The sequence below is a fragment of the Trichosurus vulpecula genome, chromosome 1 (assembly GCF_011100635.1).
Source record: "Trichosurus vulpecula isolate mTriVul1 chromosome 1, mTriVul1.pri, whole genome shotgun sequence".
NCBI lineage: Eukaryota > Metazoa > Chordata > Mammalia > Diprotodontia > Phalangeridae > Trichosurus > Trichosurus vulpecula.
In genome coordinates, this window is record NC_050573.1 from 99114715 (window position 1) to 99129857 (window position 15143).

Consider the following 15143-nt stretch of genomic DNA (forward strand, 5'->3'; position numbering starts at 1 on the left):
TAGTAAAGAGGCCAGTAGCTGTACTGCAAAGTGCATTTGGGGGTCAGGAATGGTGGGGATGGAATATAATCTATAAAAAGACTGAGAGGCATGGAGTGGGCAGGTTATGAACTGAGAAGGCAACTATGTGATGGGCACTTCTCTGACCCTAATTATCCTTATCTAAAAATTGGAAATAATACTCATGGTATCTATCTCACGGAATGTCAGAAGGACATAGTGAGTTTCAGGTGCCTATGTTGGCATCTAGGAGGCAATGTCCAGCAGGCAGATGTGAGACTAGAGTTCAGGACAGAAAAGGTTCAATATGTAGACTTGTGAGTAATTTATACATGATAGTTGAAATTACAGGAGCATGATGAAATCACCAAGAGTCACTATATAGAGAAAAGATCAAAGGTCCAAAGATAGAGCTCTGAGGTAGCCCACACATAGGGAACAAGGTGTGAGTAAATGGAGATTTAGAAGGATAGATCTAGAAGATAATCCCTACCCTCAAGAAGCTTAGAATCTAATGGGGAAAGACAATACAAAAGGAAGCAGACAAGGTATTAGGTTCACTGACTTTGAAGGTTCCTTCCACTATAACTAAAGCTATGATCCTATGACTCTCAGAATAATAGATTATGAATTTTAAAGGACCTTAGGATGATAAGAGCCAAAACTGATCAATGTCATACTAACCCAAGAAGAAGACAGTGTCCAGGAAGAGTGCATGGTCAACAAAGTCAAAAGCTATACAAAGGTCAAAAAATACAAGGACTGAATAAAGATGATTGGATTTAGCAGTAAAGACATCACTGGGGACCTTGTAAAGAATAGTCTCCAAAACTTCCCCTTTTGCTGAAACTGATGGTTCCACATATGGATGGTGTGGTGGTGGCTGATGGAGCACCTGTGTTTTCTTGGTGTTAATTGTTAGGCCAAAATTAGCACAAACAGCAGAGAATTGATCCATGGTCTGCTGCATCTCAGTTTCAGAGACTGCATTGAGTGCATAATCATCTGCAAACAGAAAATCATGCACCAATACTCCCTCCACTTTGGTCTTATAGCCTTTTCAAGTTGAAGAATTTACCCTCAGTGCAGTAGATGACCTTGATGCTATATTTGTCTTCGTTGAAAGTATTTGACTCCTTGTCAAAGGAGTTATGTAGGTCACTTGAGAAGAGAAGGGAAGATATAGAATGAACAGTATGGAGATTGGTACAACTTGTGGCTTGTGGGCTGCTTATAGCCCATGGGCATGCCAAAGGATTTGGGGTGGCCTGTGAAAAATGTAGAGGATGTTTTCCTCTACACTTTTTTCAGGTTGCCAACAATCATTTGGCGGGTGGTAGGCTGTGCAGGCCTGGACTAGACAATTGGGATGGAATGAAGAATTGATGTATAGCTCTTGAGTCCCTCTCTTCTTCTAATTGGAGAGAATTGAGGGTAAACATCAGAGATCTTCTCCCAGATCCTCCACTTAAGTAGGGAGTCCCGGGGAACTATCTCATCATTTTCCACCTAGCTGCTCTCTTAGACTTCAAAGATTATCACCAGAACCTTTCTGTAAGATCCCGAAACTCACATCTTCTTAGTACACTTGGTTCCCTCCCTCCCTCTGATTGGAGAGGGTAGAGGGTGGACATTGGAGAGTTCTGCTCATATCCTCCATTTAAGGCAAGCATCTAAGGCAGCTGTCTCATGAATTCCCAACCTGTTGCAGAACTTCATCATGTCCTAGGCCTGGCAGCCTTCTTCTCTCTCTACTTTGAAATTCTCTCTAGGTCAAAGGAGATATTATTTGTAAAGAACTTAGCACAGTGCTTGGCACATAGTGGATACTATATAAATGTTAGTTGTCGTGATTAAAATTATTTTATGTATTATTTCCCTTCCATTAGGTTGTGAGCTCCTTGAGGGCAGGGATTGTCTTTTGCCTTTCTTTTTTTGCATCCCTAGCACTTAGCATAGTGCCTTGCACATAGTTGATGCTTAATAAATGTTTATTTCCTGACTGTGAGTGCCTTTTGAGATGGAATAACAAGTTTGTAATGGGCGTAGTAAGCAACAATATTTGACTTTCTCCAGTTGCATGACTTTTTCCAGGGCTTTGGGAAATCACAGGGTAGAAAAGGCAAAGGAAAACAGATTAAGTAAAGGGTCAAGACTTTGAAAGGAGAAAGTAAGATGAGAGCAGAGAAGTAGAAGATGGGAGGAATGGAGTGATTAAAGATTGTAGTGAGGATGGAGGAATAGGTTTAGGAGGGATGGAAGGATCTATCACAGGGACAGATGGAAGGACAAGAAGTTATGATCAAATGAAAAAATTTCAGAATTATGGAATGAGGAGATGGATCACCATTCTGGGCTTCAGTTTGGAGGTGAAGTGTGATATACTCAAGTCAGAACAAACTAAGATCAAATCCTGATTTAGAGATCTACTAGCTGTGTGACCCTGGGCAATCCACTGAACCCTTCTGGGGCTCATCATCTTAATCTGCAAAATGAAAGTGCTCAAATCATTAAACATTTATTAAAAATCTATTATATGCTAGGCACTGTACTAAGGGCAGGGGATACAAATAATGAGAACAAAGATAGTTAATCCCTGCCTTCAAGGAGTTAACAATCTTCGTGCTTGAAGAGGACCAAAAAGATATCATGATGTTGGGGTCAATGTCCAGTGTGTTCCCATGTGGCTGATCATACCAATATGAACTTGGAAGGTGCTAGCAACAAGTTGGGCACAAATTGCCCATATGAGCATTTGGGATGGAAATGTCTTTAAATTTGTGCATTTCCATTGTTTTTTGAGCTGCCACTATTCTACTTTGCTGATAGAGAACAGTGCCTTTTTTGATGTGGACATGCCATGCTGGATGATCCTGTGCCAGTGTCTCCCATGTCTCATAATCAATACCAAAGTTTTTCGTAGAGACCTTGACAGTGTCCTTGTATTGCTTCTTCTGACCATCACATGACCACCTGCCTTGCAGGAGGTATCCCTAGAATAGTCTTTTAGGTAAACATACATTTAGCATTTAAATGATGCAGCCGGCCCATCAGAGTTGTACTCTCTACAGCAGAATGTGAATGTTTAGTAGTTCATCTTGAAAAATGATCTTAGTGTTCAGTACTTTATCTTGCTAAGTGATCTGCAGAATCTTCCTAAGACAATTCAAATGGAAACAATTCAGTTTCCTGGAATGGCACTGGTAGGTTGTCCAGGTTTCACAGGCATAAGGCAATGAGGTCAGCACAATGGTTTTGTAGACCTTCAGTTTGATAAACAGACTAATACCACTTCTCTCTTACACATTCTTTTGGAGCCTCTACAATGCTGACTTAGCTCAAGCAATGCATGCATCAACCTCATCATCCATGTGGGCATCCCTAGAAAGTATACTTCACAGCATTCAAAATTTCTCCATTTGCTGTAACTGATGGTCCCATATATAGATGGTGTGGTGCTAGCTGGTGAAAAAACCTCTATTTTCTTGGTGTTAATTGTCAGGCCAAAATTAGCACAAGCAGCAGAGAATAGATTCATACTTTGTTGCATCTCAGCCTCAAAGGCTTCATTGAGTCATCTGCAACCAAAAAGTCACACACCAGTTCTCCCTCCGCTTTAGTCTTGGATTGCAGCCTTTCAAGTTAAAAAAATTGTGTGGTAGTTGACTTTGATGCTGTTTTTGCCCTTGTTGAAGGCATCTGACAAAATTGTTGAAATTTCTCTGAAAAACCCAGGAGAAAACACACAGCCCTCCTTCATTCCACTGGTAACTGGGAAAGTGCAAGAGCATCGTCTGTTATCCAGAACCCATGCAAGCATGCCATTATGAAAATGGCATACAATACTGATGAACTTCTCTGGGCAACCAGATTTTTGCCATGATCTTCCATAGGCCCTCAACACTGACAGTATCAAAGGTCTTGGTTACATCAGCACATGTGTACAGACCTCTGTTCTGCTCCTGGCATTTCTCCTCGAGTTGTTGGGCAGCAAACACCATGTCAATTGTTCGTTGGTCCTTTCTGAAGCTTCTGGTTCTTGGGTAGATGACCATCTTCCAGACGAAGGATCAGTTGATTAAGGAGGATTCGGGTAAAAATCTTGACTGGCATTGACTAAGAGAGAGATTCCTCTGTGGTTGTCACAGGACGACTATCTCATTTTCTTTATATAGATAGACAATAGAGGCATCCTTGAACTCCTGGGGGATAACCTCTTCTTGCCATATAATCTGGAAGATTTCATCCAGCTTTTAAATCATCAGTGGACCCCCTTGTAGATCTCTGCTGGAATTGAATCAGCACCAAGTGCTCTGCTACAGGAGCATTCAAAGCCTCTTCTTCAGTTGGAAATTCAGCTAGAGAGGGATTAATTTCAACCTGATAAATGGCCAGTGGATTCAGCATTGGTTTATGAAGGTCTGTTGAGAATACTATGGAAGTCTTCAGCCCATCCCTCCAGGATCAAGTCCTTTTCACTGATAGAAGTTATAATCTAATGGGGAAAGACAAAACAAAAAGAGGGGAAAAAGGATGTGTGAGGGAAACAACAAGGTATTGGGTTCAATAACTTTTTTGCAAAGCAATCAGGGTTTAGTGACTTCCCCAGGGTCGTACAGCTTGTCTAAGACCAGATTTAAATTCAGATCCTCCTGATTCTAGGGCCAGTGCTCTATCCACTGTACCACCTAGCTACCCCAGGTTCAATGACTTTTAAGGCTCCTGTCAACTCTAAATCTATGATCTTTTGACCTTTAGAAAAATTGGTTTTAAATTTTAAAGAACTTTAGAGGCCACCTATAGTCACTCTAACCTGAAGAATAGATTTCATTTCAATCATCTCTAATAACTGGCCCTCAAACTCTGCATGAATAATCCCAGTGACAACTAACTCATTACCTCTCAGGGTAGCTTAATGGTTTGGAAGATCTTCCTTGTATTGTTGTAATTGTTGAAATTTGCCTCCCTCTAACTTCAACTCAATGCAATTCTATTGACCAAACAGTTATTAAACACCTATTATGGGCAAGGCAATGAATGACTCTCTCTAGGCTCTAAAGATTAATAACACACAATTCTGAGCTCTTAAGGAGATTACAGTCTGGAAGGGGAGATAAACTAAATACCATAATGCAAAATAGACTATGCCAAGTTCATCTATAGGGATAAACAAAGCAATAGTGGAGATCTGAAGGGGTTTGAAAAATCACTTCCAGTTTTGAGGGGAGGGTAGGAATTTCCTGATGGTATGCAAACTGGAATTAGATAGTGTAAATCTGATCAATAGCCCATTTAAGGACCCTTCAAATCGAAGGTGGCTATTAAGGCTTCACATCAGATTAAACAACCACAGCTCCCCCCACCCCCAATCCTTTTATTAGACTATACAATAGCTAAGATTCCTTTTCATTTTAAAATTCCCTGACTCTTTGATTTATTGTTCAGTGCTCTTGAACCCCAATCTGCAGTTTTTTCTTTCAATATTTCAGCCAGTAGATATTGATGGAGAGCAGAACCCTGTATTGGCACAACGGGAAGGTATAAAAGAATTTCAGGAAGGATCCCAATTTTAGAATGTGAACACAGCACATGAAAATTACCATACCCATTCGTGATTGCCCTGGGATCTTATTTTAGGATGGCATTGGCCAATGGAAACACCAACCATAGTGGCAATGATAATAACAATTATAGTTCAGATTTATGTAGTGATTGCCATGATGTTGTTAGCCTTTTGTTTTTGAAGAGGACCAATGATGTCACAGGGCGATGTCTTGACTCATGTGAATTGGATTTAATGGAAGCAGAGTTGCACAAAGTGATCAGCCTCACTCACTCTTCCAGAACCACTGAAGTCCAGCAGCAAGATGAAAGTCAAGAGGACTGGAAATGGCTCAAGACACAGTATATGATCTTGGCACCTTTGATGTCCTCAACAAGTCTAAGCACTCCACAGTGCCTGTTTCAGCTGCCTTCATGGCAGTTGGAACAAATTGTTCTCATCCACCTATTCCCCTGGGGGTAAGTCTTCACATGATTTGGGGTAGACATCCCATAACTCACTGATGGGTTTGAGGCCTGTTGGACATTGTCGCTTTAGAGGCTCACAATAATACTGTGAGCTAGGTACTAGAGATTTTTAGGTGGCTCCGTGGATACAGTGCCAGGTCCACAGCCAGAAAGACCTGACTTCGATTAAAAGAAAATCTTCATTTGGGTCTTGCCCTCAATAATGAAGCAAACCCAGGAAGAGAAAATTTAAAGGAGTTTATTGTTGCACCCAAGACAAAGCCTGTTGAATGAGATGAAAATGCCTGTGGCTGTTGACTAGCAGATAATATAAAGGACAAGGGTTTGGGGTCATAGTACATGGGGCCTCTTCCCTAAGGTATGGTTAACATTAACTGGAAGATAAGCAAGACTGAAAACAAAGGGGTCATTGGGACTGGCTGAGCACATATTTCAATAGTTCAAATATGAGCGTGACCCTGGGCAAGTCAGTTAATTTCTATCTCAGTTTGCTCATCTGCAAAATGGGGTAAATAATAGCACCTACCTCACTGGTTGTGGCTATGGTCAAGTGAGATAATAATTGTAGAGTGTTTGGCAAGTAGCAAGCTGTAAATATTAGCTTTTATTATGACTATTCTTATTATCTTCATTTTTACAGATAAGGAAAATCAAGCATAGAGAGCAAGTGTTCACGGGCACAAAGCTAGTAAATATTGGAAGTAAGATTTGAGTTTATCTTTACCTGACTTAAAGTTTAGCCCTTTAGTACATTTTGATGTCTTTCAGTTCTGGCTTCTTAAGACAACAACTTTTACCCAAGAATATAACAAAACACAAGATTACATTGTCATCAACAATTCATATCAAAGAAGGGTCAAAATTAGTAAAAATTGGCGTTCTATAAAGTTATCTAGTTTGTTTGGATTTGTCAGTACTTGCACTGTCCTAGGATCATAGGATCACAGTTGTGGAATTAGAAGAGGCATTAGAGGTCATCTAGTCACCCCCTTCATCTTACAAGGAAAGAAACTGAGACACAGAGAGATTAAGGAATTTATCCAGGATCACTCAGGTAGTAAATGTCTGAGGCAGAGATTTGAACTCTGAGTCCATCAATATTCTCTATGTCATGCTGTAGCTTTTGAAAATAAAGAGTCACTTCCATACCATGGTGAGGTACCAGAGAATGACTTAAATGGAATCAGTAGGGAGGACTAGGGCTATAATTCCTATGTTACTGATGAGGAAAGTATAAAATTCTTCCAATTTTCTCATGGGTAGATAGATATAGAGCAGTATATTGTTCCAAAAAGCTATAGAAAAGCTTCCAAGCAGAAAACCCAGAAGTCACCCTCTTCATCACACTTCGTTGGCTCTGTTTATGGTAAGCCCCATAAGTGTCAGCTTATTTTCTTACTTTGGCTCAGAATGATTGATGTCAGTGGATCAGGCTAATGGGTCCTTTCACTGATCTATTTTCTGCCTTCTTTCCCAAATGCCTCTTCAGCTGTGATACCTGCTCTTCTTAATATCATCCTGATTTCATTACGCTAAAAGCAATGTTATACAACACAGTACCTTTACCCATGTGGGGTTTTTGCCTTGTTTTTTACAGCAGATGGTACATTCAACTATCACTAAATGGTATTATATATTCAATCATAGTCATAATAGCTAGCATTATATAGTGTTGTGTGGTTTGCAAAGTGCTTTACAAATATTATCTCATTTTATATGTACAACAACCCTTGGAAGTAGGTGTTATTATTATCTACATTTTATGGAAGAGGAAATTGAAGGGGGCAAAAGTTAAATGGTTTGCCTAGTGTCATGTAGCTAGCAAGTAGCTTAGACCAGATTTGAACTCAGCTCTTCCTGACTTCAGGTCCTGTGCTCTATATTCTGAGACACCTAGCTGCCTCTTCAATCATTGAAGGATAGAGCTGGAAGACATCTTAAATATCATATGGTCCCATGCCTTCATTTTTCAAATAAAGGAACTGAGGCTCAGAAAGGTTAAGGGATTTGCCTAAGGCTAACATGGACAGTTTAGTCAGAAAGCTGTGCTGGTAAACCAAGGCCTTTTGATTCTTCATCCAATGCTATGTTATTTTTCGGCAGGACTGTCATCTGAAAGGAATGGAGAGCTGACTCTTCAAAAAAAAATCCAACTCAACATTTACATGTCTTCTAAGACAAAGAATGTGTTAGACACTGAATCTACAAAGATGGGGGAAAATATGGCCCCTACTTTGAAGAATCCTTTTGAAAAGTAAATAATTATTTATTGTTTTTCCTTAGAGTGAGGTCCACCAGCATATTATTATATTTGATCAAGGATGAAGCAATGGACATTTTAACATCTACATGAGACAGGGTAGCTGAAATGAATCTGTGTACTGTCAGGGCAATATAATGGATCATAGATCCATAGAACTCAAAGAGACCTTAAAAGGCTATCTAGTCTAATTCCCTATAGATGAGGAAATTGAGGCCCAGAGAAGTTCTGAGACTTCTACAGGTATAAGATGTGTGTGTGTGTGTGTGTGTGTGTGTGTGTGTGTGTTATCAAAATATATAGATGTGGCTCACAGGTGCGATGGGTGGATATAAATTGAGGTGTGGCTCAACTGTCAGACAGTAGGAGGAAGGATGTGCCTGAAGTCTCAGGAGTGTAGCGAGTGGTGGTAGGAGAGGAGTTAAGTCTGGTAGGATCCAAGACTGCCAAGGCTAGGAATCCCTTTTTTCATCTCCAAGAAGGAAATAATGGTGTTGGGCTAAATGTAGCCATTTGTTGCCTCTTAAATGTCTCTGGTTCAATGACATGATGTATTCAGAATGAAAGCCACTAATCTTATTATTCTTAAATTGGAAACACTGTCCTTGACTTCTACTCTCCTCACTAGCCCCTTCCAACCAAATATTGGTGACACAAAAGACACAAATTTAAAATAACAAGCAAACCCATTTATCCAAGCAAAATAACAAACAGAAATCTGAAAAGTTCTACAGATCAGACTCTACAAAGGATCTATGATTTTAAAAAAATCATTATTATTTATTTCATTGAATATGTCTCAGTAAAATTTAAATTTTTTTTAATAAAAATCTTTTAAAAATTTGAGTTCCAGATTCGCTCCCTCCTGCCCCCTCCCCTCCTTCAGAAGGCAAACAAATTGATTTTGATTATACATGTGAGAACATACATAATATATTTCTATATTAGCTTTGTTGCAAAAAAATGCAAACACAATGAAACAATTAAAATTAAGAAAGTTTTTCTAAAAGTATGCTTCAACCTACTTTCAGAGCTCAATGGTTCTTTCTCTGGAGGTGGATAGCATTTTTTCATCATGAGTCATTTGGAATTGTCTTGTATTATTTCATTGATCAGAGTAGCTGAGTCTTTCACAGTTGGTCAGCCTTACAATATTCTTGCTACAATGTACCACGTTCTCGTGATTCTGCTCCCTTCACTTTGCATTAGTTCATTATAAATCTTCCCAAGATTTTCTGAAACCATTCTTATAAACAGTAGTGTTCCACCCTATACCACAATTCATTTAGCTATTTCTCAATTGTTGGGCATCCCCTCAATTTCCAATTCTTTGCCACTACAAAAAGAGTTGCTATAAATATTTTTGTGTAAATAGGTCCCTTTTCCTTTTCTTTGATCTCTTTGTAATACAGGGATATAGTAGTGCTATTGCTGGGTCAAAGGAGATGCATAGTTTTGTAGCCCTTTGGTCAGTCCCAAATTGCTCTGCAAAATGGTTGGACTAGTTCACAACTTCATCAACAGTCATTAGTGTCCTAATTTTTCCACAACCCCTCTTGCATTTGTCACTTTCTTTTTCTGTCATGTTAGCCAATCTGACAGGTATGATGTGGTGTCTCCGAGTTATTTTAATTAGCATTTCTCTAATCAGTAGTGTTTTAGAGTATTTTTATGTGACTGTTGATATAAACTTGAATCACTTCCTCTGTGTCAGCAATACCATCTCTGTGTTGGCCAAGGCATGCACACTGAGCCTTACCCCCGTCAAGCTCTACTTCATCCTAACCAACAAGATGTCCAATGATGGGAACAGCAATGTGGTACCAAGCTGGTCCAGGGCCACTTCTTTAACAAATTTCAAGTGAAAGGGGTTGCAGCAGATCACGATGAAATTTATTTGGAGCTGATGGCAGAAAACTTGTCTAGACCCTTGACAACAGCCCAGAATGGCCAAGCAGCAAAGCTCAAACTGACCAATAAACACTGACCCTGCTGTACAGATGACTTTATCAGGCAGTAGTCACATTGTCACACATGACACTGCTGTAAGGACTATTCCCGGAAAAATTATAGCCTGATTTCTGAGAGCCCTCTGTACCAGACTTTGATGTCTGGTGGAAGACTATGAAGAGTATAGTGGGAAAAAAATGAAAAAAAAATATTAGCAGTCATGTTATTGAAGCAAGTCTAAAAGGAAAAATGAGCTTGAAAATAGAACCTGATTTAATATGCATTGCAACACATTTCAAAGATCTTGGAAATCCTCCATGGGCCTTTGAAGATGTTTCTCAAGAGAGATTTAGAGAACATGACTGAAGCAGGGATAGACATTAAGAAGCTTCTACAGTTCCTTGCAGGACAGCAAGTAAACCCAACAAAAGTATCATGTAATATTGTGCAGAACTGGATTGTTCACGGTATTTTGCTATACAAGGATGTTTCCCTTCAGTATTTCATTCCTGCATTGCCATAAGATTTCAGCTGTTCAGAGTCTTTTATCAAAATTGAAAAAATATGATGAGTTAGTATGTTGCAAATCTTTGAGCTATATTCCAGCTATGGAATTCCAGCTGTTTTTTCTCTTTTGTAGTATGTTTAAAGAACGTGCATTAGTGAAACACAATGGGATAAGCTATATCTTTGTTTTCTTGTTGTTTCTACATTTTACCTTTAAGAAATTGAAAAGGGAAATTTGAATTTTTAGTACTAAATTTAAATGTTTTCTGATGGCTGATAAACAAAAACTGTAGCAAACATTGTGCATAGCTGTACATCAGAGGTTTAGAAGAACAGTGTCTTTTCAACTAGGCAGCAAGGTGGCACAGTGGATAAGAGACCTAGACTAGAAGTCAGGAAATTTTATCTTCTGGAATTCAAATCTGGCCTCGGACACTTATTAGCTTGTGACTCTGAGAAAGTCACTTAACACTGTTTGTCTCAGTTTCCTCATCTGTAAAATGAGCTGGAGAAGGAAATGGCAAACCACTCCAGTATCTTTGCCAAGAAAACCCCAAATAGGGTTACGAAGAGTCAGATGCAACTGAAACAACTGAACAACAATTGATACCTTTGATTTCGTCTTTTGAAAACTGCCTGTTCATTTCCTTCAATCATTTCTCAACTAGAAAATGAGTCTTATTTTTATAAAATTGGCTCAGTTCCCTATATATTTGGGAAATTAAGCCTTTATCAGAGCAACTTGCTGCAAACATTTCCCCCAGTTTCCTGTTTTCCTTCTCATTTTGTCTGCATTAGTTTGATTTGTGCAAACTTTTTTTAACTTAATGACATCAAAATCATCTGTTTTACTTCATCTGATCCTTTCTATCTCTCATTTAGTCATAAATTCTCCCCTTATTCATCAATCTGACAGGTACCATTTTCCATGCTCCCTTAATTTACTTATGAAATCACCCTTTGTGTCTAAACTATTTCTCCATTTTGACCTTATCTTGGTATACAGTGTAAGATGTTGGTCTATGACTAATTTCTGCAAAACTTCTTTCCAGTTTTCCTAGCAATTTTTGTCAAATAGTGAGTTCTTGTTCCCAAATCTTGGATCTTGGAGTTTATCAAAAATTAGATTGCTATGGTCTTTTACTATTATGTATTGTATACCTAATCTATTCAATTGATCCACCACTTATTTCTTAGCCACCATTAAATTGTTTTGATATTTTTCACTTTGTGAATAACTTTCAGTTTGAGATCTGCTCCTGCTAGGCTACCCTCCTTAACATCTTTTTTTCATTGATTCCCTTGATATTCTTCACCTTTTGTTCCTCCAGAAGAATTTTGTTACTATTTTTCCAGCTCCATAACATAATTATTTTATAGTTTGATAGGTATAGCACTGAATAAGCAAATTAACTTATGTAGAATAGTCATTTTTGTTATATTGGCTCAGCCTACCCGTTAACAATTAATATTTCTCCAATTGTTTAAATTTGTCTTTATTTGTGTGGAAAGTGTTTTGTACTCTGAGGTACTATCTCACACCTATCAGATGGCTAAAAGGAAAACGATAAATGTTTTAGAAGATATGGAAAAATCAGAACACTGATGCATTGTTGGTAGAGTTGCAAACTGACCCAACCATTCTGGAGAGCAATTTGGAACTATGTCCAAAGGTCTACAAAACTGTGCATACCCTTTGATCCAGCAATATCACTAGTAGGTCTGTATCTCAAAGAGATCATAAAAAAGGGATAAGGACCCACATGTACAAAAATCTTCATAGCAGCTCTTTTTGTGGTGGCAAATAATTGGAAAATGAGGGGAAGCTCATCAATTGGGAAATGGCTAAATAAATTGTCCTATATGAATGTAACAGAATACTATTGTTCCATAAGAAATGGTGAGTGGGCAGATTGCAGAAAAAAAAAATCCTGGAAAGACTTACATGAACTGATGCTGAGTGAAGTGAGAAGAACCAGGAGAAGATTGCACACAGTAACAGCAACATTGTGTGATGATGAACTTTGGTAGACTTAGCTCTTCTTAGCAAAGCAATGATCTAAGACAATTCCAAGGGATTCATAATGGAAAATGCTGTCCACATCCAGAGAAAGAACTATGGAGTCTGAATGCAGATCGAAGCATACTATTTTCTCTCTTTTCCCTTTCTTGTGGTTTTTCTTTTTTGTTCTTATTCTTCTTTCACAACATAACTAATGTGCAAATAAGTTTAATATGAATGTACATGTATAGCCTATACCACATTGCATGTCATCTTGGAGGGTGGGGAGAGGAGTGAGGGAGAAAAAAATTGGAACTCAAAATCTTGTAAAAGGAAATGTTGAAAACCATCTTTGCGTGTAATTGGAGAAAACAAAATACTATTAAGTGGAGAAAAGAAAAGAAAAGTGTTTTCCAGTTGTGTTCCTATGGTTCCTGGGTTTGTCTTGACAGTTAGACTCCAAAGTATTTTATATTGTCTGCAGTTATTTTAATGGAATTCTCTTCCTATGTCTTGCTACTGGGTTTTGGTGGAAATAGAAAGAATAACTGATGATTTATGTGGGTTTATTTTGTATCCTTCAATTTTGCTGAAGTTGTTAATTGTTTCACCTAGTTTTTTAGTTGATTCTCTTTGGTTGTTCAATCATTTTCAGTCATGTCTGACACTTTGTGACCCCATTTGGGGTTTTCTTGGCATAGATACTGGAGTGGTTTGCCATTTCCTTCTCTAGGAAATTTTTAAGATGAGGAAACTGAGGCAAACAGGGTTAAGTGACTTTCCCAGGGTCACACAACTAGTAAGTGTTTGAGATGAGATTTGAACTCAGGAAGATGAATCTTCCTGACTCCAGGCCTGGCACTCCACCCATTATACCACCTAGATGCCCTTAGTTGATTCTTTACATTTCACTATATATATTTATATGTGTGTGTGTGTGTGTGTGTATACACACCATCATATCATCTACAAAGAGTGATAGTTTTGTTTCTTCATTGTTCATTCTTAAAACTTCAATTTCTTTTTATTGTCTTATTGCTATAGCTTTCATTTTGTATACAATATTGAATAATAGTAGGGATAATGGTCATACTTGCTTCATTTCTGATTCTAATGAGAAGACTTCTGATTCATCCCTGTTACAGATAATAATTGTGCTTGGTTTTTGATAGACACTGCCTATTTTTTTTTAAGAAAGTCTCCATTGAGCCTTTGCTTTCCAGTGTTTTTAATAAGAATGGGCATTGCATTTTTTCAAAGGCTTTTTCTGCATCTATTGATATAATCATATAATTTTTGTTGGTTTTTCTATTGTATAGTCAATTATGCTGATAGTTTTCTTAATATTGAACCAGCCCTGCATGCCTGGTATAAATCTCACCTGGTCATCATGTATACTGTTTGTTATATGTTGCTGCAATCAATGTCCTAGCATTTTATTTAAATTTTTTGCATCAATATCCATTAAGGAAATTTGTCTATTGTTTTCTTCCTCTGTTTTTGCTCTTCCTGGTTTAGTATAAGCATCATATTTCCGTCATAAAAGGAATTTTGTAGGACCTCTTCTTTACCTATTTTTACAAAAAGTTTATATAATTTGAGGATTAATTGTTCCTTAAATGTTCAGTAGAATGCACTTGTGAATCCATCTGGTCCTGGGCAATTTTTTTCTTATGGAGATCACTAAAGGCTTATTCAATTTTTTTTTTCTAACATAGCATTATTTAAGTATTCTCTCTCTTCTTATGTTAATCTAGTCATTTTATATTTTTGTGAATATTCATCCATTTCACTTAGATGGTCAATTTTACTGACATATAATTAGGAAAAATAGCTCTTAATAATTGTTTTAACTTTATTTTCATTGGTGGTGCATTTACCTTTTTTATTTTTCATATTAGTAATTTGGTTTTCTTTTTTCCTTTTAAAAATCAAATTAGTCAATAGTTTATCCATTTTATTGCCTCTACCCCACAAAACCAGCTTCTAGTTTTATTTGTTAGTTCAATGTTTGGTTTTTTTTTTTTAACATTCAACTTTATTAATCTCTTCTTTGATTTTCAGAATTTACATTTTGGTGTTTATTTGGGGATTTAAAATTTGGTTTTATTTTTTAGTTGCATGCCCAGTTCATTGATTTGCTCTTCCTCTCTTTTATTGATGTATTTTTATAAAATTTTACCTAAATGCTGCTCTGGCTCTATCCCACAGATTTTGGAATGTTGTTTCATTGTTGTTGTTCTGTTTAATAAAACTATTGATTATATCTGTGATTTATTCTTTGACCCACTCATTTTTTTAGGATTAAATTAATTTCCAATTAGCGTTTAATATATGCTTCTATAGCTCTTTATTAAATTTAATTTTGTTACATTATGGTCTAAAAAAGTTTGT

The 15143-nt window shown here is 37.6% G+C and overlaps 1 pseudogene; it reads left to right on the forward strand.

Annotated features, from left to right (window-relative positions):
* The first annotated feature begins 8611 nt into the window (after window positions 1–8611).
* On the forward strand, window positions 8612–10763 carry LOC118834095 (annotated as a pseudogene).
* Window positions 10764–15143: the final 4380 nt, after the last annotated feature.